At 43.8% G+C, this 27,262-nt stretch overlaps 2 long non-coding RNA genes and 1 pseudogene across 4 annotated transcripts in view; 1 reads left to right on the top strand and 2 right to left on the bottom strand.

The window, feature by feature from the left end:
• Positions 1 to 323: 323 nt before the first annotated feature.
• On the top strand, positions 324 to 27,262 carry LOC131420608 (uncharacterized). Of its 3 annotated transcripts, none has more exons than XR_009223588.1 (3): positions 324 to 1,148; positions 5,381 to 5,481; positions 26,803 to 27,262. It is a non-coding gene; the product is annotated as an uncharacterized LOC131420608 (long non-coding RNA). The 3 variants fall into 3 exon arrangements; XR_009223590.1 differs by lacking the exon at positions 26,803 to 27,262 and adding an exon at positions 11,358 to 11,515; XR_009223589.1 differs by lacking the exon at positions 26,803 to 27,262 and adding an exon at positions 6,126 to 8,014.
• LOC131420616 (uncharacterized) overlaps positions 2,198 to 27,262 on the bottom strand; it is a 34,650-nt gene continuing 9,585 nt past the window's right edge. Inside the window, exon 2 of the long non-coding RNA XR_009223602.1 lies at positions 2,198 to 2,678. This is a non-coding gene — a long non-coding RNA (uncharacterized LOC131420616). The remainder of the gene's footprint in view (positions 2,679 to 27,262) is intronic.
• On the bottom strand, positions 18,880 to 19,689 carry LOC131420604 (large ribosomal subunit protein eL34-like; annotated as a pseudogene).

Genomic DNA, 27,262 nt, shown 5'->3' with positions numbered 1-27,262 from the left:
ATAACCCGACTCTTCTACTCAGCCCCCAGGCCCCAACACCGAGCCCCGTACCAGTGGCCAATCACAGCCGCATCCTCAGCAGCGGGGACACAGCTGGGACGCTTGCGATGCACCGGACCGGCTCCTCCCACCTGATGGGAAGGGGAGCATTGCAAGCTGATTCCTGGGGCCCCGTGAAGCCCAAGAGAGCGAGGACGACCCCACCCCAGCTCCCTGACATGTCTACCCCAGCATCTAGTCACCCATTGGGGAAGGACAGTAGTTATGTGTTGTAAATAATAAATGCCATATTTGAATATTTTATTAAAGTCCTGGGAGTTGTGGTGTGGTTCTGTGGCTTTCTGTAGGCATGTAAGGGAGACATAGAATCTCACGTTTCTCCTTGAATCAAGAACTCTTCTGGGTCATCAGCTTATTGTATGTAGGAGAAGGGAGAAGGGCCAGCCCCTTCCCTGGCCAGTGGGGACACTCCCAAGTCCCCCTAAGTCAGAGGACAAGTTCATTTCAGTATCATTCAGCTGCTCCAGGAGCAGACACGGCCCGCTGCCCATTCTCTTGGGATTTAAGGTTGAAGGTACTTTCACAGGCAGAGCAACAACCACTGAAATGTGGGTGTCTTTAAAACAGCACTACCCAGGACCATGCCGTGCCACAGGCAGGGGCTGCCTTTCTACATTCTGGAGGAAGAGGGAATAGTTTCTGCTTCTCTTGTTGAGGTTTCTTTTGATCACATTTTAGGAACTTGTAGTTTTCTAGTTCAACCTCTGGAATTGCATCAGCTGTAAGTGGGGAAAACAATGTAAAAATATCAAAACGTGCACAGGGAGAGGACAAGGCCCGAGGAAGGTCTCTTGTAAATGGTCTAAAGGCAGGCAGGACTTTCCCTCCTCAGGCCCCTCTAGGGGCTCCGTGTTCACCCCTGACCTAGATTTGAATCCTCCTGGGATCCTTGTCCAGGTCTCTGACTTCCTTTTCCTGCTTGTTTTCTATCCACAGGTGAAGATTTGTGATGCAGCTTTTAAGGCCACATCTGGGCCTCCTTCCATCATGTCTATGCTGCCTACACACTAGGCTCTCCAGCATCCCTGCACGTACTTATGTAATGCTGTTTCAGGAGGAAATGTCCTGGAGGCCCCAGCCTCTGTCAGGTACATTGTGGCCACTCTTCCCTGAGGGAGTTGATCTGGTGGATCAGGGACGGGTTTTCATTTCCCAGGCTATGGGTCCCTCTGTTTGGCCACAGAAAACCGCCACCCTCTCCGTTGCATGCCAAGGTGGCTTCTGGGTTTGTGTAGTTCTGAAGTCCATGGTCTCTGACATTCGCCAGTTTACACACTCAGTCATGATATTACTGACGTGTCCTAAAGGGCTAGATGGGCCTCAACCTATAGATTTTGTAGCCCCCTGGGATGGCTGTGTTATTTTCCACAGCCTTGTGCTGTGGTTATGTGTCATGGAGGCTGTGAACTTTTCCTGTTGGGAGCTTTGAAAGATGAGGCATGAGAGGGGAGGGTGTAGGCAGGTCCATTGAGGGAAAGCCACCACACTGATGATCCATGGCCATGAATGGACACAGTCTTACCAATCAAAATACTGAAGTGCTTCCCATCTGGTGGTGAACAGACACTGCTCTGAGCTCACCCTGAGAACCCATCCCATGACCAGGAACTAAAGGGTTCCCACGTGGCTTTTTGAACATCACGTCTGGAAACACCCTGTAAGACAAGGCCCAGATGAATTTCTTGGCAGTTCTGAGCTATCCTCCTCCATCAGAAGGCTGCAAGTGTCCTTCAGACACACAGCAGGCTGGACTCTGCCAGGGAGGCCTTTACAGTGCAAGCTGGTGTTGAGCATACATCCTGGTTCCCAGCAGCCCAGGCCCTTCCTGACATGGCACAGCCATCCAGGAAAGTGATTTGCTAAAGGAAAAATAGGGAAGACTATACTTTACCTCCAAATAGAAAGAGAAGCGCCAGCTCCCATGTCTAATCAGGACGAGGAGGTAGTCAAGGGTGCCCACAGGGTTTCTACTGCAGGACTGTGAGGCTCCTGAGAACTGATCCTGCGTGTAGCAACATTTAATAACCCTTGTGCCCAATGATATAGCAGAAGGGCGACAATTTATTGCACCTTTGGGCATCCATTTGTCAAAAGTGCACTTACAGTCATCCATAAGAGAATCACGTTTGCACAACGGTACATATCACTCAATCTTTTACTGCTTTTTTAAACTTATGTAAATTTAACTAGTGTACAAAATACACAAAAGTACTCAAACTTATTCATACCTGAATAAGGAAGAAATATAACAATCACTCCATGTTTTTGCAGGTAGTCACCCTTTCATAGCTGGTATTTATAACTACCTTCTTCCATTACCCACTTCATATTCCCTTTGCCTCAGCAAGCACCTCAGCTGGTTGTGGTTCTTTGCAAACCCTTTTCAATTTCAGTGGTAGAACCTGACCTTCATTCCTGAAGGGTCACAGCCATTCGTAGTCCTGCCTGGACTGGTTTCTTGTAGTTTTCCATTGACGTTAATCACAGGGCACGTGATACTAAGAAAACCCTAAGGAGTCTCCTGTATTCCTTACCTCCATTGTGGAGCAGCAGTCCAGTTTCCTCTTGGTAATCAGGATCAATCACCGCGGCCTGCATGGAAACTCTCTTCCTTTTGCCTGTAGAGTCAGAGGCAAGAGGAGCCGTAAGGGGCTGGGTGGCAGTCTTAATTTCCAGTCCAATGAAATCAACGTGTTTTCTCCCTTTGGAATGAAGATCCCTAAACCAGTAGAGCATAAGGTCACATGAACATGAAAAAAAATTATGCTAGTGGATCATGAGGGGTAACAGTGGTAGTAGTGAACGGTGCCCCTCGCATTTCCACCCCTGATTGCTGGACTTGTGAATCCCGGCTATGAGAAAATCAGTGCTATATAATGGATACTGATTTAGAGCATAAGCAGCTTCCTGGGGAACACTGCCCCAAACCTGCAAGGTATTGCCACCTAGGTAGTAGTACTGTAACTCCGTCTTCACACGCCTATTCTTCTCTCAAGTCAGCGGCTTCAGATGGTGGGGAACAGGAAAAGACCAGTGAATTCCATGAGCATGGGTCCATTGCTGCACTTCATTTATGGGCAGTGAGTTCCTTAATCAGAAGCCATGCTGAGTGGAATACCATGGTGGTGGATAAGGCATTCTGTGAGTCTACAGATGGTAGTTAACAGGAACATTGTGTGAAGGGAAGGCAAATCTGTATCCAGCGTAGGTGTCTAACACATTAAGAGCAAAACACTGCCCCTTCCATGGTAGAAGAGGTGCATTGTAATCACCTGCCACCTGGTTGCTTTCTGATCACCCTGGGAAATAGTGCCCTATCAGGGACCCTGTTTTGGTCTAGGCTCCTGGCAGATTTGGCACTCAGCAGTGGCTGTGGACAGATCAGCCTCGATGAGTGGAAGTCCACGATGCTAAACCCATGCATAACCCCCATTCCTGCCTCTCAGCCACTTTGTTCATGGCCCCCTTGGGCCCCGACAGGAGTGGCTGGGAAGAGAAGCTGGGTAGCACCCACACAACAGGTCATCTTGTCCACTTGACTATTAGAATCCTCCTCTGCTGAGGTTACCCTTTGGTGCGCATTCTTATAGGAAACAAAGAAATTCACCTTTTTTGCCCATTCAGAGAAGTATAGGCACATGCCTCTTCTCCACACCTCCTTGCCACCAATGTTCCTCTCACATTCCTTCCAAGCTCTTGACCAGCCAGCCAAATCGTGCCTCTGTGAACTGAAATTGACTCGTTATCTCTGGCCATTTCTCCCTCCAAGCAAAATAAACAACCAGGTGCATTGCTTAAGTCTGGGCCCCCTGGGAGGATTGTAGCTTGTCACTTTCTTTCAGGGATGTCCCACACAGACACTGTAATGCTTCAGCTGTCCACTTTTGGGTGGCGCCTGCCTATCACATAGAACCATATATAAAGCAGACCTGAGTCTTCTCTTCCTCCGTCAACTTATTGTAGGTATTCTCCGTGAGGCCATAGATGTGGTCTGGGAGAGTGAAGGGAATGTGTCAGGGCTGGGGTCACGGACATTGGGTACACACACTCATGTGACTTGATTGTGCCTGAGGGCCTGCTCCAGCCTGACCTCGTAGACACCACTTCATGGGACGGTGGGGTGCTGCCTCACCTAGTTCATGATGGGCATTCCAGGTCATGGGGTAAGTTGGTGGCCCATGGTTATGCATTCAGTTCTCCTAGGGCTCAGCAACAAGCCAAAAGCTGAGCGGTTGTCTTCAGTGGATAGTAGGGCTTTGCTCCAAAATCCTAAGGGTCTGTGCTGTGATTCATCTTAGGGGGCTGTTAAAGGCACCAAACAACATCTCCAAATGCCACCAACACTTCAATCACCATTGGATCTGCTGGATCACACGGCCCTAATGCCAGAGTAGCTTACATAGCAGCCTGCACCTGCCCCAGGGCCTTCTTTGCTCTGGGCCCTGTTCAAAACTAGCAGCTTTTTGGATCATGCGCTAAAAGAGCTGGAGTTGCCCACCAAAATAAGGAATACGTTGCCTCCAGAATACACAAAGGCGCACTAGGCAGTATGCCTCTTTTTCATTTGTAGGAAGGGCCAGATGCCGCAACTTATCTTTAACCCTAAAAGTGACACCTCAAAATGCCTGACACCACTAGACTCGCAGACATGTCACAGAGGCGAGAGGCCCCTGATTCATTTCATTTATTTCCCACCTTCTGACATGCAAGTGTCTTCCAATAAAACAGCTGCTACTTTTGCTGACTAGGTTGAATGAGCATGATGTCAAAAATGTCACGGAACAGGGGCTGGCCTGGTGGTGGGTGGTTAAGTTCATGCACTCCGCTTTGCTGGCCTGGGGTTTGCGGGTTCGGATCCCGGGTGTGGACCTACGCACTGGTCATCAAGCCATGCTGTGACGGCATCCCACATATAAAATAGAGGAAGATGAGCGCAGATGTTAGCTCAGGGTCAATCTTCCTCACCAAAAAAGTTCCCAAAAAACAGAAAAGTAACGGAACAGTGTTATGCCTCATGGAAGAGAAAGGTGATCAAGGTCCCTGTAGACTAAGTTATGACATAGAGCTTGAGAGCTGCTACACCCTGAGGTGGGACATTGAAGGTTTATTGCTGGCCTTGACAGGCCAAAGCAAACTATTTCTAGTGTCTTTCCTAACAGATAAAGAAAATACCATTTACCAGATCAAAAGCTGCATACGAGGTATCAGGACTCAAGTAATGAAACTATATGTGGGAAAGCAGCTGTAGTTGTAGTCACCATCTGGTTAAGTTTATGACAATCCTTCATCCTTCTCCAAGATCCATCTGTTTTATACACAGGCCATGAGATGACCTGAATGCAGATATAGTGGGATTCATCACCTCTGCATCCTTCAGTCCTCGGTGGTGGTCCTAATCTCTGCAGCCCCTCCAGGAATGCGGTATTTCTCTTATTTTACTATTCTCCTAAGTAGAGGCAGTTCTAGTGGGTTCCATTTGACCTTCCCTACTGTAATTGCCCTCACTCGACCGGTCAGGGAACCAGTCTCATGATTCTGCCATTTGCTGAGTATGTCAATTACCACTAAGCATTCTGGGACTGGGGGAAAAGCTATAGGATGGGCTCAGGGACCCACTAGACCCACTATGAGACAGATATGGGCTAACCTACATTGATCACCTGATCCTATAAGCCCTACTCTGATTCATGGAGCACAGTGATGTTTTGGGTCTCCTGGAATTAGTGTGTCACTTCAGAACCTGTATTCAATAATCCCTATAATTCTGATTATTTCCTTTTCCCTAATGTATGGTCACCATCACAAAAGGCTGTACATCCTTTGGGGGAAGGTTGGGAAAAGATTAACTGTTTTAATTTTAAATCGTATATCTAGATCCTTACTCAAAGGAATCAGCCTCCCCTTCACACCAGGGCTCCTGTATCTGTCAAGTGGCTCAGGGTTGGGAAATGATTGAAGGGCCATGACTGTTTCAGTGATTCAAGTTAGACTTCTGTTCACTTGATCTAGAACTATTCTTACACAGATCAAGAATTTCATCGACTGCCTTCTCTTTCCCTCTACAGACACTCAGATCAACTAGCTACCACCATAGGTTTCTGTGAGTCAAATGGATTCTCATTATTGCCTTGACTTCACTATCCATTACAGAAACCATAACCACCTTGTCTCTTGAGATTCAGTGCCTCTGCTTGGTCTCTGCTGCCCCAGGATCCAGGTGTCCTCACTGCATATCAAGATCCCAGGTCACTGGCAGCAGTTCCACTGTAATGTCTGCCCTAAAGAGGAGAGTGGCCACAGAGCTCTTCACGGACTCTGGGGCTGCCCTCATGAATTTATTTCCACAGTAGTAGTGCAAGTGTGTCCTCTGGACCCTGTTGGGGTGGGTAGGCATGTCTTACATGATAAATACACTCTAACGTTCCAATCACCTAAGCCTTGGATACCTTCTTCTATAGGAGACCAAGGAAGGTCAGCCTCACTTAGTGTATTCCCGGCAACCAATGACACTGCTGGAACTCTTTGTGCCCTCTCAAGACACAGCAAAGAGTAGAGAATCTCTGCTTAGTGGGCCCATATCAATAAATTAGACCGGATCCAACTTTATGTTCCTTCCGCCATTATCCAAACCCCTTAATAGCCATTTGCACACAGTTTTCCTAGATTTGTTTCTGTATACACTGGGGAAAGGATGCAGCTATTTTGGAACGTAGCACAACTCCTCATGGGTCATATTTTACACTTCAGTCTCTGGGACATGCTGGGAATTGAGGCTACTAGGTCTAGTAGCAAATGGGGCTGGTGGGTGTAGGTCCTCAGGAGAATCAGCAATACTTCCAAGGCAGCTTCCCGGGGGAGACCATTACCGAGTCCTTAGGAAAAGCAGAGTTCACCCCCTCACGCAGGGCTGGGAGGGCTTCTTCGTTGGCAAAGAAGACTGTACAATCTTATAATCATTTTTATTCCCATAGAGTCGGTAGTAATATCCAACGTTCATTTCTGGTTATAATAATTTTATCTATTTTCTTTTTTGCTGGTTAGTCTAGCTAAAAGTTTGCCAATTTTATTGCTTTTTTCCTAGAAAACACTTTTGATTTGACTGATTTTCCCTCTTGTTTTCCTGTTCTTTATTTCACCTCTGCTCATATTTATTATAAGCCTCTTTTTGCTGGTTTCAGGGTTGGTTTACTCTTCATTTTCTACTCTTCAAGGTGTAAAGTTAGGTTATGGTTTTGAGATCTTTCTTCTTCTAATGTAGGCATTTACAACTATAAATTTCCCGGTGAGCGTTTCTTTTTCTGCATCCCATGAGTTTGGTAGGTTGTATTTTCATTTTCATTTTATTCAAGGTGTTTTCTAGTGTCCCTCATATTTTCAACTTTCATCCACTGGGTGTTAATGCTGTATTGTTTAATTTTTATGTATTTATGATTTTTTCCAGTTTTCTTCCTGTTCTTGATTTCTAATTTCACTCCACTGTGATTAGAAATTATATTTTATTTGATTTCAATGTTTTAAAAATTTGCTAAGACTTGTTTGGGGGCCTAAAATATGGTCTATCCTGGGGAATGTTCCATATGCACTTGAGAAGAATACATATTCTGCTGTTTTGGGTGGAAGGTTAAGTCTAATTGATTATGGTGTTGTTCAAGTTCTTTATTTCCTTAGTGATTTTCTGTCTGGTTGTAATATCCTTTTTTGAAAGTGGAGTATTGAAATCTCCATTATTGTTAGAGAACCGTCTATTTCTCCTTTCAATTCTGTCGATTTTGCTTCATATGTTTTGGGAGCTCTGCTGCTAGATATGTGTGTTTAAAATTGTGACATCGTCTTGATGGATTGTACCTTTTATCAATACATAATGCCATCATGAATGAGAGAGACCTGATCACTTCCCTTGAGGAACTCACAAGCAGTCCAGGGAAGAGACTGAGAGACTATCACAGCAGGAGCTGCGAGAGAGGCCTGTGCCACGTGCTGCAGCAGGACCTCATCTCCTTAGGTGTCCTGTGTCCCTGGAATGGCAAATGCACGTAGCACGTGCTCAGTAAGCACTGGCTGGATGCAAGTGAGGAGCACTGACTGTGATGGCAGCACTAGCTCTCATTCAGGGAAACTGAGATTTGTGCTAGTGGCAGAGCTCAGACCAGAACCCCGTGTTCCTGATCTTCTTCTCATTCCCACTTGTCCGTGATGCCAGTAGTGATTTCAGTATTGAATTCATGGCTGAAAGACTCATTCATCATAGCCTTGTTCTTTTACTCATTCCAAGATCTTACCACGTTACAGGCACGTACTTGGTAATGGTGAGTAAAACTGGAGAAGGCCTCTTTCTTCATGGATCTGGGAGAACAGTGAGAGGTGCGAAGACAGTCATCAGATCACCACAAAGTGTCACATTACAAAAAACAATAACTGATATTTATGGGGAGTGTAGGACATGTCACATACTAGATTGACAGTGTTTGAATGCATAAACTCGTTTTGTCCTCAGAAGAATTTTGGATGTGGTAGGTATCACTCCCTATTTATATATACGGTAAAAGGAGCACAGAAAGGCAAAGTAGTTTGGCGGATGTCACACAACTAGAAATTGGTGCTGTGGGGATCCCAACACTCTGAGTCCCAGTTTCCTCAGTTTCTGAAAGCAGAATGACAAAGCTTAGTTGTGCAGATTAAGTTAAAAGAGGAAAACACACCTAGCAACATGACTGAGTTTACAATAGGTGCTCACTAATGATTACTGAATTTCAGTGGCTGTGGGACTCACGAGGTGGACAGGACTTCCCTCATCGTGTTGGTGGGTCCTCATAGCTCTTGCGCAAGCTTTGTGAGTGACTTTGAATGGTCAGACTTTGAACAGGTCCCAGGACATCACAGACCTTACGCTTGAAGTGTGAAGAATTTGGGTAAGCCCTGGGCCTCCCAGCCTGGCGTTCTGGCCTCCTCAGAATGGCCTAACCAGCCTCCAACACTCTTAAACTCAACACACCAGATGGATCACCCTCCTCAAACATGCCCAGGGCTTTCCTCCTCCCACACCTCTGCTCTTCTTGTCCCCCACATAGAATGCCTATCCACCCCATCTCTGCCTCCTCAGACAGGTGGATTTCCTAGGTGACTCCACCCTGTCAGAGAGAATCTGTGTGTCTTCCACGTGACCAAGGCCAGGTCACTTCTGATCCTTTCATCATCCCAATGGCAAAGGGAGAGAGAGCTCAGTGTATTCCTGCTTGCCCTACCAGATTGGAGGATGGGATCATAAATTACGTTCTATCCCATGCACTATAAGACATAGAAAGGAGGAAGCAATGGGAATCTTGTTGGGTTGAGGCCATACTTCTTCCAGAGAAAAATAGACCCACACAGTTAAAAGGCCCTGATGTAGATAATTTATCACCTTCTTCAGTAAAACAAAGTTCTGCCATGTAGTCAAACTAAGTGCTTCTTAACATGCAACTCCCTGAGGCTGCTCCTACCCATGAATGGTGGAAATCATTGGGCAAAGTTTGATCAACAGGACTCTTCACTAGTACTGATCTTTTTGCCGAGGGAGTGAAATAGACCTAAGACTTGATCACTCAGCCCAGCTGAGCTCAGCTCGTGGCCAGCCCCGAGTAGTCAGTGCTGTATGCCATCTGCATGGACAGTGGTTGTGCCGTCCTATCACGCTGCAGGGGATAACTTCTGGGTAGTCTGCATCTTCTCTAGGGGGCAGACATCCTGGAGTGGCCTTGGAGCAGATGCTGGAGGACAGTATCAACTCTTGAACCATGTCTGCAGAATCTGGGTAAATTCACAGGAACCATGGCCTGGTTTTGATTTTCTGAGGATGACCAGTCTAGGGTTATGGATCAAAGTCTGCAGCAGGAGCCACCTCATCCTAGACCTAGCTGAGAGGCAGGAACCTAAGATAGAATCAGAGTAGATGGACCAGGGGAAGGGGCAGCTTGTCTCTGTTCTTCTCAGAGGCTGTTGGAAAAGCTTTCTGGGTGGTGTGCCATGTGAAAGGAGGAGCTAGACCAGGACTCCCGGGGACATGAAGATGGCTGGAGGGATCTGAGGTTGTCCCACAGAGCTGAGTATCTACAGTGTTAGGAACAGAAATGAGCTGAGTCCCGATTGGCACTGAATGTCCACAGATAAGACATGGCTATGGGCTTCCAAGGAGAAGTCAGAGCAGAGGAATAGGGGTGGAAGGAGTGGGAGGAGACACTATAGAGCCTTGAGGGGGCAGGAGTTGGTGACCTAGAGAGCTTCTGGTGAGCAACAGGGCAGATTAGGCAAAACTGAGCCCCATCTTGGAGGGCAGCAGGCCTACAGCCTGGAATATGGAGAGAGACTCCAAGAAATGGGGGATGGAGGACTCAGCTAGCAGAGGTAGAGTTCATTTCCAGGAAAAAGAGAAGGGCCTATTTGGAAGGGCAAGGACACAAGGCTCCAGGGGTCCCATGGCCAGGCTGACAGGGGGCTAAGCCTCCTGATCTCCCAGGTAGAAGGGCTCCCAGGGCGTGGAGTGTGGAGAAAGGGGGCAGGGGAGGGGGAACCTGAAGCATCTCAGGGATACCAGGAAAGTCAGCGTACTTGTATCCTGGAGTTCAACCCCAGTGTGGATTCAAACAGCAGGCATTACCTGCTGACTGATTTAGGCTCCAGTATTTGACAGCCTGTGGCCTGCAATCAGGATGCGAGAAAAGCTGATGAGCATGGGTTGGTGTGATAATGGTCCACATAGAGCCCCCAAAATCCCGAAGGCAAGCCAAGCCAGGCAGTAGGTCACAGGCTGGCCCAGCATCAATTTGTTCCTAAATGGTGCCTGTGTCTTTGCTGAGAATCTAGAAAATGAGGTACAGAAAGCTGGAAGGGTTCTTAGAGATCACATTCTAGTCCATCCATCTTGTGAGGAATTTGAATCTCAAAGGGGCTGGGAGCTGCTGTGGCTAATAGAGAGAAGGCATCAGTCACATGACAAATGGATGACTGCATGAATAGACGTGGGCCCGAAGTAGAAAAACTACCTTTGCTGCACAGAAATGGCTGATTTTGAAGTATTTCAACTGAACAGACCATTTTTCTTTACTAAATAAGTTTCCAACTGACACCATTAAATCTAAGAGGCATTTTTTCTCAAAAATGTCTAAGCCACGCATCCATAAATTAAACTTCTAATTGTTCAGCTCGAATCCCGCTACCTCTCTCTGCCCTCCATTACACTTCAAAGGTCTGTCAAAAGTGCTGGTTACTTAGTAGACTTAAACTCCCTTCTAACCACTGGGTTGAATGTTTTTCCCACTCAGCTTTATAGCCTCCACGGGAAGGTAAGCTCTGAGCACAAGTGAAGAGTGTGAACTGTGAACTGCTGATACCTGACCTCCAGGCAGCTTCTACAAAGGTGCAAGACCAGCCCTCCCCAGACGTGTGGCCAGTTGGGATGGGCCACTTACCCACGTCTCCTCCCTCACAGCCATTCGTGGCTATGGCCACGACAAGGCATGGTGGCCTTGTCTAGGCGGGCAGTCAGCCACGTGCCCTCGAGGCAGCTGCTGAGCAGCCTGGAGAGGCAGGCGCCCAGGCCCAGCAGCACGCTGTAGAATGTGAAGTAGTTGCAGCTGTGGAACACTTTCCTGTGAAGGGGCAGCACCCTTTCTTATGAGAAGACGGCGAGGCAGGCCGGCTCAGGACCTCCCCAGACTAGTGCTCAAATCCTGACTGTCCCATATCCTAGCTGTGTGACCTCGTGCTGTAAGCAGGAGCTGATTGTCCCCACCTCACAGCACTGGTGTGAGGACCGACTCAGACACAGTGTAGAGGGTGCTAAGCAGGACAAATGTTAGCAGGGACTGTAACATATCCTGGGATCCTTGGGTTTTGAAGTTTCTTGTACAATAAGAAATCTCACGTGGTTACAGCTGGTTTTGTTGTTATCGTAAAGACTGTAGCTTTCCCACTGTGTGTTGTAACAGTGACCTGCCCCCAGCTGGAACTGCTCAAGTCCTCCAGAGGAAACTTCCCAAATGACCACCTGATCACATGGTATCCTGTTGCCTATGGGATAAAAGCCCAAATTTTATTCTTAGTTTATGGGTCCTCTTACAGAGGGGCCGATCTGGCCTTGTTGCTTTGTGCCCACTCCCTGCCCCTGATCATCTAAGGCCACTACATGGCCACCATATTAGATCCCCTCTCTTCTTCTAACATGCCCTGCCTTCCTGTCTTCATCTGCACAGTGGGGGCTGTCTCCTCATCTCTAACTGTAGCAATCCTACCATCCTACTGACCTCAGCCCAAATGTCCCATCTGCAGTTGAGTTACCTCCTGCCTCTCATCCACCACCCTGCCTCTCCTTCCTCATTATTTGTGTTTCTCCTATAATCTTTTCACACCCTCTGGAGTCTACATGTCTGTGTCTGTGGCTCCAGTGACTGTGAGCTTGTCACAGCACGTCCTATGGAGACATCTCTTTATCCTCATATTGCTTGCTCAATGAGTGAATAGCTTTGAATGAATGAATCAGAAAGGATTACCATCTGCCAAGTAGTATTGTTTCCTCTTTGAAGTAGCACAATTATTTGCAAGGTTCCTAGATGATGAGTGAGTTTATGCATGGTCACAATGCTCTAATGGGTGGGGCCAGGATTTGGAAGTCTGGCAGGCAGTCTGGCTCCAGAACCCACTCCTGAAGCTCTGTCCCACCCTCTCTCAGAGACCATAAATCACACCTAGGAACCTGCCAAGGATGAAGGGCCAGCACAGACAGACAGCTGAAGTGGAAACCCTACAATTCCACATTCCCTCCTTTGCCCCCAACTGTTAAAGAGAGCACAAGGCTTCTGCTTGTGAACTGTGTCCAGGTTTGGCTGCAGGAAAAGGCCCAATTAAAGTAATAAAATAAATCTCCAGAAACTGATCCTAAAGAAACAGGGATCTATGAATTGCCTGACAGAAAATTCAAAATAATTGCCTTAAAGAAGTTCAACATGCTACATCAGAACATAGAAAGACACAAATTAAATCAAGAAAATGATTCATGAACAAAATCAGAATATCCAACAAGAAATATAAAAATGACCTCAAAAAATTCTTGTGTTGAACAATATAATAACTGAGTTGGACAATTCACAAGTGTGGTTGGACACCAGAGTTCATCAAGCAGAAGAAATAATCAGTGAACTTGAAGATAAGTCATTTGAAATCCTTGAGTCACAGGAACAAAAAGAATAAAGAAAAATGAAGAAAGCATAAGGGATTTTTGCAACTTCATCAATCAGATCAATACACATATGGGAGTCCCAGAAAGAGAAAAGAGAGAGAAAGGGGAAGAGAGCTTCTTTGCAGAAATAATGGCTGAAATCTTCCCAAATCTGAAGAAGGAAATGAACATCCAAATTCAAGAAGCTTAAAAGGCCCCAGCTAAACACGTTATAGTCAAACTGACAAAGGTCCCAGACGAGAGAGAATCTTGAAAGCAGCATGAAAGGGGCCTATCAGATACAAGCGAAGACCTATAAAACTATCTGCAATTTCTCAGCAGGAGCATTACAGGCCTGCCAGAGGGGAGTGGGATGATATATTCAAAGTGCAGTCAGATTTTAAAAACCCTGCCAACCAAGCATACTATATCAAGCAGAACTGTCCTTCAGAAATGAAGGCTTGATAAAGACCTCCCCAGATAAACAAACCTGAGGAAGAACATCACCAACAGAACTGCCTTACGAGAATTGTAAAAGAGTCCTTCATCTTGAAACACAAGGACACTAGAAAGCAAAATGAAAACATGAAAATAGAAAGCTCTCTGGTAGGGTAAACATATAGACAAATACAGAATCCTGTGATAACGGTAACAAAAATCACTTAAAATTCTCGTATACCATTTAAAAGGTAAAAGCACAGAGGGTAACTATAACAATAAAACTATGTTAATAGATACAAAATATAAAAATATGTAATTTTGAAAGTGATAACATAAAGTGTGGGGTGGAAATGTAAGGGAGTAATGTTTTTGTATGCAATTGAAGTTAAGTTGTTATCCATTTAGAATAGATTGTTATCACTATAAGATGTTTTATGTAATCCTCACAGTAACCGGAAGGATCATACCTATGGGGATGACAGCAAGACAGTGGATAGGACGTTTCCTCCTCTTGTCTCCCCATAGGAACAATAATTTGGCAGCCATCTACGGACAAAAGTGCCTTTTTGGGAGCTTCGAGATCCAAGTAGGCAGCTGTGAAACACTGGTGGAGCCCAAGACCGGGGAGGGACTTTTCTTTGAGAAGGCAACCCCACAGCCAGGTCTCAGGCTTGCTGACCATATCCCTGGCTGCAGCCATGCTAAAAGCCTCGTTTCCTTGTTGAATTGGCTACAGCCCCATTTGGCTTTGGTCCTGCCATCAGCACCAACCACCAAGAGACCCAGAGGGAGTTACGCCTCTCTGTGTCTTAGGTAACAGGCCTGCCTGCCTTGGTCCTTGCTGTGGACCCTGCAGTGGCCTATGACTAAGCTACAGCTTCTCTCAGCCATGTTCCAGGAATAGACAAGTTTCTACAGAGACCCAGTGGGAGACACACACATCCATGTCCCCAGAGGATGGCTCACGGACATCATTCCAAAAGTGGATCTTGAATCAGCCCTGTAACCTGGCTCCCATCCATCCAAGCCACACTCCAGTAGCAGTTATGCCTGTCCAGGGACCTGCTGGGAGACACGCCCATCTGTGCCCCTGGAGGCAGGTCCACTAACCTAGGTCCAACCATGGGTTCTGAAGCAGTCCTGTAACGTGGCTCCAGCCCCTCTCAGCAGCAGTGAGGGAGCAGACATGCCCACCCAGGGACCTGGTAGGAGGCACCCCATCTGTGCCTTCTAAGGAGGACCTGCAGACCTCAATCTGGCTGCAGATCTGAAGGAGCCCTGTGACTTATTTAGAACACCTCTAAGCTGTGGCACTGGGCGAGTCCTGCCACCCAGGGATCCACCTAGTGTCCTGGTGGGGCCATCCCAGGAATCTGACAAGAGATTTACCATTTAACCATCCACACACCTGGAAACAGGTCCACCTTCTGCAGACTCAAATGTGAACCCTGAAGTGGACCTTTGTCCCAGCCAGCCCTATTGACCAAGGTCCTGGATGCAGTCCTATCCACTGAGGGGCCAGACAGGATTCAGCTTGCCCAAGCCCCTAGTAACAGGCCCACAAATCATGGACACCACTGTGGACCCAGCCACAACCACATGACCCATCTCCAGTAGGCTTGACTGTGACCTTGGAGGCAAACCCTTCAGACCATGGACCTGACAGGAGAAGGATTTTTACCAGTGGAACCCAGTCTGTAAGGCTTGAAGAAGTATTTGCTTCTTCACATGTACTAACAACAGTACAGAGCTACACAGATCATAAAGAATCAGGAAAACATGACACCATCAAAAGTAACAAAGTTCCAGTAACCTAACTCAAAGAAATGGAGATCTACAAACTGCCTGACAAAAAATTCAAAATAGTCATCTTAAAGAAGCTGAATAAGATGCAAGAGAACACAGACAGACAACTAAACAAATGCAGGAGAATAATGAATGAACAAAATGAGGTGATTAATAGAGAAATAGAAATCATAAACAAGAATCAAACAGAAATCCTAGTATAATGACAACACCAAAAATTCGAGAGAGCTTCAACAGCAGATTTTATCATGCAGAAGAAAAAATAAGCAAACTCAAAAACATCATTTGAAGTCATCCAGTTAGGAGATCAAAAAGAAAAAATAATGAAAAAGAGTGAAAAAGTGTATGAGATCTATGGGACACCACCATGGGAAGGAATACGCATACTAGGAAGTCCCAGTGGGAGAAGAGAGAGAGCGAGATGGGCAGAAAGCTTATTTAAAGAAATAATGATTGAAAAGTTCCTAAATCTTGCGAGGGATATAGATATTCAGGTTCTTGAAGCTCAAAGGACCCCACCAAGTTCAATATGATGAATATTACCCCAAGACACATTATAATCAAATTGTCATAAGTCAAAAACAAAAAGAGAATTTTGAAATCAGCAAGAGAGAAGTGACTCATCACATTTAAAGGGGTTGTAGTTTTCCCAGCAGAAACCTTGCAGGCCAGGAGGGAGTGGGATGACCTATCCCAAGTGCTGAAAGAAAAGCACTGCAAATCAAGAACACCTTATTCAGTAAAGCTGTCCTTCGGAAATGAAGATAAGATGAAGACATTCCCAGACCAATAAAAGCTGAGGGACTTCATCAATACGAGACCTGCCTTACAAGACATTCTCAAGGGAGTTCTTCAAGTTGAATGAAAAAACACTAAGTAACAACATGAAAGCATATGAAAGTATAAATCTAACTGGTAAAGGTAACATATAGTTAAATTGAGGATATTCCAACACTGTAATGATGGTGCATAACACTTTTAACTATGGTATGAATGTTAAAAGCAAAAATATTAAAATAACTATAGCTACAGTAATTTGTTAGTGGATACACAATATAATAATATGTAAAATCTGACATCAATAGCATAAAATGTGAATGAGGGGAGAAATAAAAGTGTACAGATTTGTATGCAATTAAAGTCAAGTTGTTATCACTTTAAGTTGGACTTCTATAGGTAGGAGATATTTTACATAAGCCTCATGGAAACCACAAAGAAAAATTCTCTAGTAGATACACAATAGATGAGAAAAGAATCAAATCATAGAACTACAAAAAAATCAACAAATCACAAGAGACAACAGCGAGAGGAAGAAAGAAACTACAAAACCACCAGAAAATCCAAAAAACAGCAACAGTGGAGCTGGCCTGGTGGCGTAGTGGTTAAGTTCGTGTACTCTGCTTCTGGTGGCCCGGGGTTAGCAGGTTCAGATCCTGGGCGTGGACCTACACACTGCTCATCAAGCCATGCTGTGGCAGACATCCCACATAAAGTAGAGGAAGATGGCACGGATGTTAGCCCAGGGCCAATCTTCCTCAGTAAAAAAGAGGAGGATTGGCAGCAGATGTCAACTCAGGGCTGATCTTCACACACACACACACACACACACACACACACACACACACACACACACACAAAAGGGCAATAGTAAGTCCTAACCCGCCAATAACTACTTTAATGGTAAATGGATTAAATTCTCCAATCAAAGACACAGGATGGCTGAACAGATAAAATAAACAAGATATAACATTGTGCTACATATGAAAGACTGATTTTAGCTTTTAGGACACACATAGAGTAATAATAAAGGAATTGAACTAAATAACATGCAAATGGTAACCAAAAGAGAGCAGGAGTGGCTATACTTATGTCAGACAAAATAATCTTTCAGTCAAAATCTGTTCACCAGAGACAAGGAGGTCACTATATATTGATACAGGGGCAGTTCATCAAGAGGACATAAAAACTGTAAATATACTGCACTCAACATCGGAGCACCTGACTATATAAAGTAAAAATTAACAGAAATGAGAGGAGAAATCGAGAGTAATAAAATAGTAGGAGGGGACTTCATTCCCCCACTATCAACAATGGATAGATCATTGAGACAGAAAATCAATGAGGACACAGCAGAAGTGAAAAAACACTATTGACCAAAAGGAACCACAAGTCTTGTCTAGAACATCCCATCCAAGAGCAGCACAATACACATTTTTCTTTTCCTTCCTTACACATGGATGATTCTCCAGGATAGACAAAATGTTGGGCCACAAAACAAATCTTAACAAATTTTAAAAAACTGAAACCATCCCAGCTATCTTTTCCAAACACAAAGGTGTGAAACGAGAAAACAATAACAGGAGGAAAACTGGAAAATTCACAAATATGTGGAAATTACACAACATACTTCTGAACGATCAATAGTTTAAAGAAGATATCAAAAAATACCTTGAGTCAAAGAAAATGGAAACACAACATACAAAAACGTATGGGATGCAGCAAAAATAGTTCTAAGAGGGAAGTATAAAGTGACAAATGGCTACACTAAGAAAAAAGAAATCTCAAACAAACAACCTAGCTTTATGCCTCAAGAAGCTATAAAAACTAGAAAAAGGAGAACAAACGAACCCAAAGGTTAGCAGAAGGAAAGAAATAATAAAGATTAGAGGATAAATAAATGAAATAGATCCTAGAAAGACAATAGAAAAGATCACCAAAAATATGAGTTGGTTTTTTGAAAAGATAAAATAGACAGACCTTTAGCTAGACTAACCAAGAAAAGAGACAAGACTCAAATAGGTAGAATTTAAACTAAAAAGGAGGCATTACAACTGATATCACAGAAATACACAGGATTATCAGAGACTGCTATGAACAATTACATGCCAGCAAATTGGATAATTTAGAAAAAAAGGAACCTAAGCAGAATGTAAGCCCCAAGAGGGTGGAGATGGCTGTCTGTTTTGATCACTGCTATATCCCTAGCACCCAACAGAGCACCTGGTATACAGCAGTCACTCAATAAAAATTTACTGAGTAAATGAATCAGTGAGTGAATGTGCCAGGCATTGAGTTCAGCACTTTACATGGATGATCTCATTGAGTCCTCACAACACTCTATGCTTTAGCCAGTGTTAATACCATTGATACTTCAGCTAGTATGTCTGACCCAATGGACACTCCCAAGGGCCTTGCTTTGAGCCTCAGGTCCAGCTGCTCTAACGCAGCACTGCCCAACTCCCTTGGTTTTCCCCAGGGTCCTCCCAAATGGACCTCTTGTACAACACATAGGCTATATTTTAAGTCAGGTCACCCCAAATATATCTCCCAATTTGGTGAAAAATATGCCCATCCATTTTCCCATAATGTAGGAACAGAAGAAACTTAAATTTTTAGAAGGCTTTTATTTTTATTATTCAAAAAAATCTCCATTTTTAAATCTAGCTTTCTGACTGTGCTTGTGCCGTCGACACTTTCACAATGATTTTCTGTTCCTCCTTTAGAAAAGCATACTTGATCCTGTCACAGACATATTTAGCAACCATGGAGGCACCACAGGCCCAGATGATATGTTTTTTTGTTTTAGACAATCTCATAAGAACTTTAGGTCTCACGGCATGAACTCCTTGAAGCTGACCTGGGCACACGCGACATGTGGATTCTGGTGTTGTCCCTCCCTTCTTGGTATAAAGATAGACAATTCTAATACCAGGGGCTCAGGACAGCCTGGCATTGCTGGAAGCTGTATTGTAAGATAGCCTACAACAGTATGTCAAGTGCTGGACCATTTTGAATGCCTCTAGACACTATCCCCAGAAAAGGAAAAGAAAAAGAAACTTAATTGTATTTATAGAGATTAAAAAGAACTGTGTATTAAAAACATTAGCCCTAATCCTTTGTCATACATTTTGCCAATACCTTCCATTATTTTCATTTGCCTTTTAATTTTATTTACTGTATTTTTTTTTTACTTGGAAATGTTTTCCCTTTTTTGTAGCAAAATCTATCAGTCCTTCCTTTATGGTTTCTTTCTTTGCTATTATATATAGAAAACTTTTGTAGTTTAAGTAGGCAAATAATCATACATAATAACTACTTCTCTGTGGAATTGTCTGGAGTTGGAATAAAAAACCCTTGGCTTTCCAATGTGAAATCAGGGTGGTGGTGCACAGAATCCCTCCATTTCCACATAATGGCACTAGATTAGCTTTGCAACAACTCCAGGGTGATCTAAACCTCTCAGGGCGCTGGGGTGTCGAAGTTCTTGTCTCTGGAAGAGAAGATGGAACCATCAGTTCTGTTTCTTCTCCAGCTTCTATAGACTTGGCTCTCTGCAAAGCATCCATCATCACAAACACGACTTCAGTTCCTTGGGCTCAATAACTTTGGGCATTACCTAGCACCTAGGCAATAAGGGAGTATGTTTGCATTACTATGTGTATATTCATACAACTTTCCTCATTAAGCTTCAGAGGACTGAACAACAACAACAATTAAATAGTTTCAAAACAGTCCTCTACAGTAGTTGAAAGTTATATAAGGAAGGAAAAGAAAAAAAAACTCAACCAAATGTAATACTATATGTTAAAACGTGGAATTTTCTATGCACATGAGTGAGAATTGGTTAGGATGAAGAAATTTGCACCATAAAATGAGTTAACTGGTAACGAGTAATGAATTCTAAGTATTCATTGAATTCCAATGAATCCCAAGTAAAGGGCCCTGCTTCCAGTGCCTTGCAAGAAAACCTGGAGACATATAACCTTCCCTATGAGACAGTGGGAAACATAACACAGGCTCACTGTGAGACACTGGTCTCCCAAATACACAAGCAGACCAACATTGTTTTGGCTCTACATTGAGCGCACTGGTTGTCTGGAGACAGTTATATCTTACAGAAATAATAGCAAAGGTAGTGTTGTTCTCTGTGCTATATAATTATCAAAAGCAGCTTCAGAACTTGTTGGAGCCTCCCTCTGTCTTCTTTGAAGAAATAAAGTTACAGCAGCAACATGAGGGTTGTGTGATGACAGGGTGCAATGGTAATTAGTTGCTAATTAGAATTTTCTGAAATACTAGGGTGATCATCAGAGGAAAACCCTACTCAACGTCACATGTAAGTTAAAAATGCCCCCGGGTAGCTATTAACTTCTGAATATAGTAGCAGGTATAAGCACTTCAGTTGAGGTTAATCAACAGTTCTATTACCTACTTAGCTTTTAGAGGTTACAACTTGATAATTTTTATGGAACTACATCAGTCTAGGTTTATACCCAGGCTTATGAATTTATACATTTAAAAATATCTTTTATTTTATTGCAAGGCTGCTGCTAAAGAAAATTGGCTTTAATAAACATCCTTTTGATATTGGACTCAGTCCTCTTTCTTTTTCCCTTGAGATTTTTTTAGACTTTTCATCAGGGAGAGGTACTTAGGTAACTACCAACACGAAGATGTAAACAGATCTCAAAGACAAAGTCATGTTGACCTCATACGGACCTTTCCCTCATGGTGATCCGTGTCAGATCTTTTAAACAAGGAGTCAAAGGAAACTTGGCAAAATGATTCTTTTTAACCTCCAATTACAATTGAAAATCTCATTGGAACCACAAAAAAATTAGAGGAACAGTCCAGAACACAGCCAAAAAATGTAGTCTAGACTTTAACTAGCTACAGAATGCTGTAATTACTGTATCTTGATTTAAGATTTGTATAAGATACAATGCAGCTGCTATATATTCAGTCTATTTATTGATAAAAATAATACTCAATAGTTTCATCTATGGGGGAAAAGTTCATTTTCTTCACATTCAGCACAGAAAATATTCAAACATGACAGAATCACATATGATATTTTCACAGATTTGTTTATCTGATCTTGTATGTATTTACCTATTTTTGGTCATTTGCACATAAGAACATAAATATTACCTTATTTTACCAACCCCAGTGTATTAGTTATTTATTGATGTTTAACGAATTGTCCCAAAGCTTAGTGGCTTATAATGATAAAAATGTATGATCTCTCAGTTTCTGTGGGTCAGGAATCTGGGGACAGCTTAGCTGGGTGCCTCTGGCTCCAGTTCTCTCATGGGGCTGCAGTTGAGCTGTCAGCCAGGTCTGCAGTCTCATCTAAAGACTGGCGTGGGGGGGATCCACTTCCAAGCTCATACACCTGGTTATTATCAGTCTCAGAAAGTCCACTTCCAAGCTCATTTAGCTGGGCCTCTCCATAGGACTGACTCACAGCATGGTAGCTGGCTGCCCCAGAGTGAACAATCCAAGAGAGAGCTAGAAAGAGGGCATCCAAGATGGAACCTGCAGTCTTTTTTTTTTTTTTTTTTTGCCAAGGAAGATTCACCCTGAACTAATCTTCCTCTTTTTTCGCTTGAGGAAGATTGGCCCTGAGCTAACATCTGTGCCAATCTTCCTCTATTTTGTATCTGGGATGCTGCCACAGCATAGCTGACGAGTGGTGTAGGTCCACGCCTGGGATCCAAACCTGTGAACCCAGGCCACCAAAGCGGAGCGCACTGAACTTAACCACTAGGCCATGGGGCTGGCCCCTGGAACGCCCAGTCTTTTATAACCCAATCTCAGAAGTGACATTCCATGCTTCTGCCACATTCTTTTCTTTAGAAGTGAGTCACTAAATCCCCCACCTTTAAAGGGAGGGGATTATACAGGGGTGTGAATAGCAGGAGGCAAGAATGAGAGGGGGATTATCTTAGAGGCTCCTCCCCCAACCATAATCAGTCTATGATGACTTATAGAGAGGAAGCAGATAGTTGTTCTCTCTTACTTCTTGTCTGCCGACCATCTACTTGGGAAATGACTTCCTCCTCATTCTCAGTCTGTGTGGTTCTGGGAGGCTGACTGCTCCCCCTCGCCCTGGCTCTTCGGGTTGGCAGCTGTGCTGTCCCTGGCCTGGCCAGTAATGATACTTCAACTTTCTGGCCACAGTGAGTGGTTCAGGGCTGGGCCATTCACTGTCCTTTTTCAGGAATTGATGTGGGTACTGGGAAAAAAAGGGTCACAGGTGCTGTGCAACACAGAAAACTGGAATTTTTTCCACCTTCCATACCCATATGTAAGCCGCCTTTACTCCCTGTGAAAAAACTCTTAGAATGAACCCAACACAGAATAACAGAGAGCTGAGAGGTGGAGAGCGAGGGAGCCACACCAAGCTCTCGTGACATCTCCTGCCTCTCCACACCCAGCTATGCCTGAAGTCAGGCTTACCTCTTTTTCAGTTGGTTTTGAATTGGGTTTTTGTCCCTTGCAACAAAAAATGGTCCTGATGTATAGAGATATTATGGATGCAGCCCCAAATATTCTAGCTTCCCTTAACAGAGCTAGCATATCAGTGCCTTTTAGGAATTATCTAAATATTTTGAGTATATTTACATTTTGCAACCTTAGCTTAACTCTTAGAAAACTAAGCTCCATGTGTTTCCTGTTCTGTGAGCTACATCTTTTTATTCACCTTTAATTTACTTTTCTCAAGATTCAGGAATATCTTCTTGTTCCATTTAAGCTCTCTCACAGCAGGGAGACACCCCTTCTCAATTATTTTCTCTCCAACTTGTAGCACAATATCTGGCCACATAGTAGATCCTCAATAACTGTGTAATGAATGAATGAGTAAAGAAACTTCTAAGTACACTTGAGATTATTTTTCCCTAAGTTCAATATTTTATTTTTGCCCCTATAAAGAACAATTCAATATTTTCTGCCTTCTCACATAGCCTCATACTAACATCAATTTATTCCCATATCCTTGGGCTTTTCATTGTGCCTTCCCTCCTGCAAATAAGTCATAAAAATACTAAACAAATGTAGTCATAGGGGAATGCCCGTGTTCACGCTTCTTCCTCCAAGAAGTGCCCTTTTATCCTAAACCATTGTTTCTTGTCTCTAAGCAACTTCCTTGTGCATTGCACCAGTCTCCATCATACCAGGATAACTCCATTTTTAAAATGGCCTTTTGTGTGGAACTTTGTGAAAGGCTTTTTGGAAATCTAAATAGACACCATTGATGGGCTTTTGTCCATATGCATATATGCCTCCCAAAAGAGCTTTCATAGATTGATGAGGTCTGATTTCCTCTTATGGAAACCATACGCTCTCCTCCAGCTCCTTCCTTGCCTCCCCCAATCCTACTGGCATGCAATTGTTTTTCTGGGGAGAAGGGCTCAGCTCTTCTCTGTGGATCTGCTTTGATCGGATCCTTGTCAGGTATTGTAAATAATGTAGGGTTAAGATTGCCAAAGTCAAACTATCCTAAAGAGATGAATAACTATGGGTTATCTTAGCACGTTGAGATGAGAAACGGAAATATAAACTCAAGTATGGTAAATATGGGCAGAAAAAAGGAAGTAAGGTTAGAAATATAGGAAGTTGTTGGTTGCCAATCAAAGCTTAGGAATGTCTTAGGTCCTTTAGGAATTTGACAATATTATCAATTTCCCTTTTCTTTAGATTCTGCCTTCTTTTGATTTCCTCAACTTTATGCTCTCATCCTACCTTGATAAATGTTCCTTCTCAGTCTTTCTCTGGATACACTTTTTGCCTCTTTAATGTGGTTGTTTTCCAGGTCCCATCCTTGGCTTTATTTTTGTTTCCCTCTATATCTTCTCCATTGTCAATTTCATATACTCCTACAGATTTAGGGAGTCTATTTATTCTATAGATGGATAGAATAAAAATGTAAATTTGGGGTGCATACTTGTTCTCTGAACTTCAGAGAGGTCTGTTCACCTGCCTATTGGACATTACCATGTTGATATCCCATAAACACTCCCATCATGAGTCCAAAATCAAATTCATCACCTCTATATAATTTAAGGGCTTTTTCATTATATATGACAAAAAACCATATTTCATGGAATCTAAGAAGAAGCTGAACAGGACAAGGGTACAACTAAGCTCAGAAGCAACTGGAATCAGGACCTGGAAAACTCCATGATTTCTCCCTCCATATCACACCTCTACTTTCCTCTATATGTCTGTTTCTTTCCTCCCATTGTTATAGACTAACTTCTTCTGCTTCTCAGTCTACCTGGTGGGAAACAATGAAGATTTCTGTGTTCCTGCTTCAGTCACACAGAGTGACACTGGCTTGATTCTCTCTGGGTCCTAAATTCACAGTCCCAAGGAAGAAAGTCACGGGCCCAGCCATGGTCAAGGTGTCCACCTATAAATCAATCAGCTTTGGCCTCAGGTACAGGGTTACAGTGTAAGCAACTTGAAGTCCCATAGCTCACTGACGCTCTGCTCATTTTGCTTTAAACTTTTGTTCTCTGTGTGTTTCATTTTGGATAGTTTCTATTGCTACACATTCAACTTTACTATTCTTTTCTTCTATTGTGTCTAATCTGCTGTTAATCCCATCCAGTATATTTTTCACCATAGATATTGTATTTTTCATGTCCACAAGTTCAGTTTGTTTATTAATGTCTTCCATTTCTCTACTTAATATGCTCAATCTTTCCTTTAGATTCTTAAAGAAATGGAATATAGTTATAATAACTGTTTAATGTCTTTATCTACTAATTCTATCTTTGTCTAATTTAATGTCTGTGTCATTTCTGGGTATGTTTCTATTGACTGATTTTTCTCCTCATTATTCATCGTATTTTTCTGCGTGTTTGCACACCTTGTCATTTTTCACTGGATACCAGACATTGTGAATTTTACCTTCTTAGGTGCTGGATATTTTTCTATTCCTATAAATATTTTCTTGAGCTTTATTCTGGGAAGCAGTTAAAAAAACTTGGAAACAGTGTCATCTTTTTGAAGCTTCTTTTAAGCTTTGATAGGCAGGATGAGAGTGGCCTTTATTCTAGAGCTAATTTTGCCACACTACTGAAGCAATGTTCTTTAAATACTCTATCTGATGCCCTGTGAATTACCAGGTTTTTCATTCAAGGACTATTCCCTCTGCTCCTATCCAACGGTTCTTTCTTGAGCCTCGGGTAGCTCCCCCACCCTCAGGTGATCAGTACTCCCCTGAAGACTCTGGGGGCCTCTGCGGGTCTCTGGAGTTCTCTCCCTGTGCAGCGCTCCCCTCCCTGCTTCTCTTCCTGAGAATTGAAGATGCCATGGCCTCCCTGGACACTCAGGCTCCACATGGGCTCCCACTCTCTAAGCTGCACCCTGGAGACTCTCTCCAGGCAGTGAGCTAGGATGACCACAGGGCTCCCCTCATTGGTTTCCCCTCTCTCAGGGGTCACTGTCCTCACTGCCTGGTGTGCAGGGTCTGAAAACAAGAGTTTTCTACATTGTGCCTGTTTTTTAAGTTGTTTCTGATGGGAGGGTAAACCCAGTCCATGTTACTCCATCTTGGCCAGAAGTGGAAGTACAATTCAATCTTTTGGAACTACTTGCCGTTTTCTTGTGTGTGTGTGTGTGTGTGAGGAAGATTAGCCCTGAGGTAACATCCGATGCTAATCTTCCTCTTTTTTTGCTGAGGAAGATTGGCCCTGGGCTAACATCAGTGCCCATCTTCCTCTACTTTATATGGGACGCCGCCACAGCATGGCTTTACAAGTGGTGCATCGGTGCGTGCCTGGGATCCAAACCTGTGAACCCCGCGCCACCGAAATAGAGTGTGCTCACTTAACCACTACGCCACCGGCCAGCCCCTATTTGCAGATTTTTAAAACTCTGGGCTCTTGCATGTCTCTGTGCTTTTATGTCAGTTCGAAACTTCCTTCCTTTCCACCCTGTCTGTCTGGCAAGGCTCGGTTCCAGCATCATCTCCTCCCAAACCTTCCCAGCACCCCCATGCCCCCAGCATCCCTCCTCTGTGCTCCATGGCATCATACACACACCATACGGGCTGGTGCCCCTCACTGAACTCTAAGCCCTGTGTGCACAGATCATAGCTTATTCATCTTTCTAGCTTCAAACTTAGCACAGATGAAACACAGCAGGTACTCAACATATGCTTGGTGAAACGAAGGGAAACATTGCACATAATCACACTGCAACAGAGAACAATCTTCACTGTTGATTTCAGAGTATTTTACAAGCTGTTAACCTGCAAACACTGGCTGTAACTTAAACACTTCTATATTCTGAAGTTCTGATATTGCATTTCTTTGAATCAAGTATGTCATTAGCAGAATTCTCAGTCATTAGATGTGGTGGTTTAGTTAGAAGTGTGTCTGTCTGTAGCCTTCCTTTGAGGACGGTGGCAGACTGTTTGGCACAAGTCTGTGCATTTGGTTTGGTTGCTTATGTTGAGCATGAAATCTTGTCAGTGTGTCACAGATTTTGAAAAAGGGCTTGTGTCTTTACAGCTCACGCTGAGCAGAATGTAACTGTAAACTGCCAAGGAAATATTCTCATCCCTTCCCGACCCAAGACAAAGTCACACCATCGTCTCCAGGGTGCGTTATATCCTGTGTAAGCTCAATGGCCCGCTCAGTGGAAACATGCTCAACTTCGACAGGAGCTGTGTCAAGAGTTAGAGCTCTGCGATTCCATCCCAGGTCCTTCGTGGACTGCACATGTTCTCTTGTGCCCAAATGTGCCCCACCCCCTCCAGATCTCCAGAACACTTTGTGTAGTTTGAGCTTAAACCTACCTGAGGACTCAGTGCTTTCTTTTTGACCTAAATAATTAACTTTATAAAAAACTGACATAAATAGGACACGTTAACTGGAAAAGAAACAAAATATGTGTGTGTATGAGCAAGTAAATAATAAAAATCCCCTACAATCACACCACTGAGAGTGTATTATATGTCACATATTATAC

This window comes from Diceros bicornis, chromosome 23 (assembly GCF_020826845.1).
Source record: "Diceros bicornis minor isolate mBicDic1 chromosome 23, mDicBic1.mat.cur, whole genome shotgun sequence".
In the NCBI taxonomy this organism is placed as follows: Eukaryota; Metazoa; Chordata; class Mammalia; order Perissodactyla; family Rhinocerotidae; genus Diceros; species Diceros bicornis.
This window is presented reverse-complemented; position numbering and strand designations above follow the sequence as displayed.